The sequence below is a fragment of the Xiphophorus hellerii genome, chromosome 3, assembly GCF_003331165.1.
Source record: "Xiphophorus hellerii strain 12219 chromosome 3, Xiphophorus_hellerii-4.1, whole genome shotgun sequence".
In the NCBI taxonomy this organism is placed as follows: domain Eukaryota; kingdom Metazoa; phylum Chordata; class Actinopteri; order Cyprinodontiformes; family Poeciliidae; genus Xiphophorus; species Xiphophorus hellerii.
Window position 1 is genome coordinate 14,098,520 of NC_045674.1, and position 1,643 is coordinate 14,100,162.

Genomic DNA, 1,643 nt, shown 5'->3' on the forward strand with positions numbered 1-1,643 from the left:
TGATTGAATTGTGTCATATTTGCACTAGTAAGTATCAATGTCAGCCATGTTAGATCTGTATTTACACATAAAAATCATCCTGGTATTTGTAAAACCTCTACCAAAAAAAAAAGAAAAGACTTTGTGAGGCTGAAGTTGGTGAGAGAGTGTCATCATCTTCAGTAAAACAAGTTCTGTCCTGACAAGGGCATTAGCCACTCTTCTAAAAATATATTTCATGCACAATTACAGTTTGTAAATGCACTAACAGACAATTACCTTAACATTTGGAGACATGTTTTATTCTAACAAAACTAAAATGAAAAGGCTTAACCATTGTTATTTCCACTATCCTAACTCTGAAGAGAAAAGGCAACAAATATTTAATCGCAATCTCAAGACATCAGTCAGGAAGTTAAATCCTAGCCGCAAAAGGATCTTCCAAATTGGAAAAATAACACCAAAAATAACATCGATTCAAGTACAATGTAGTCAGAAGTAATGCAAACTGTTATGTGAAGCTTGTGAAGGGATAACTAGAATATTTGACCCAAGTCATACAGTTTAAAGGTGCCGTCATCTCAACAACTTGTGGAAACAATTTTGACAGCCTGCAAATTGCAAGAAATTAAAAAAAAAACTTGGTATAAACAAAAGTAAAGATTGGGAGTTGGGCATGAGTGCATGTCTGTCACCACAGCGTCAATTTAAAACTCAAGATGTCTTCATGACAAAAGCCCTAATTGTTAGAAAGAGACTAGAAAACTTCCTTTGATTGACAGACGTGGCAGCTCGCTTTGAACAGCATGCTAAATAGCTCTCATTATGGGGCTCATCATTGTTGCTTCTTTTATCCACACAAATCAGGAGCCAGCATGACAGATTGTTGCAAGCTTCCAAACAAAGGGTGCTGCAGACAAGCATGCACATAAAAACACAAAAAAACATAAGTACATTCGCGCAGCGTCTCCTTTTACAGTAGCAGCGGGAGGTTGATATAAAGAAGCGACTGCTCACCGCAGCCAAGAGTGCTCACAAGTGGTGCAGAGGGGAGCACAACCTGCAGGCTGCACTGCATTAACAGTACCTCCTTCCGTCTTACCCCTTTGTCTCTACCATTAAATTTTCTCTCTCATTATTGCCACCTCCACCAGTATCCCCCCACCCTCCTTTTACTGTCTCTCATTCCTCCTCCTCCATCATTGCACTCTCATTCTTGAAATCTGCCTTGATCTTCTTTTCTTTCTTTCCTCTTTATCCTCATCAACGCTCCTCGTGAGGGTTTCTAAAGAAGATGTACTGTGTTCATTATATGGAAATGTTCCCCCTCCTACAATACCATACATTCTAACCCTGTGGAGCTTGAATCACCCTGCTAGCAGGACTTTATCCATAAAACCCCACAAATGGGTTGGTGGAGGAAAAAGTTGAACTCCTTCAGAGCTGCATCAGTCAGCTGCATTTTTTATTGTGGAGCACATTTAGAGCAAAAACTGGAGAGAAACATCATCGGCCATGTAGTGGAAAATACTGAGAAAGCAGCAGTTTTATTTTGGCCAGATGGCACAAGGACATATAAGGCCCTGAATTTCATTTGGGGGCTTGCGTATAAGCCCAGGGGTGGGTCATATTTTCCCCCAGTGGCCACATAAGCACTTGTCACT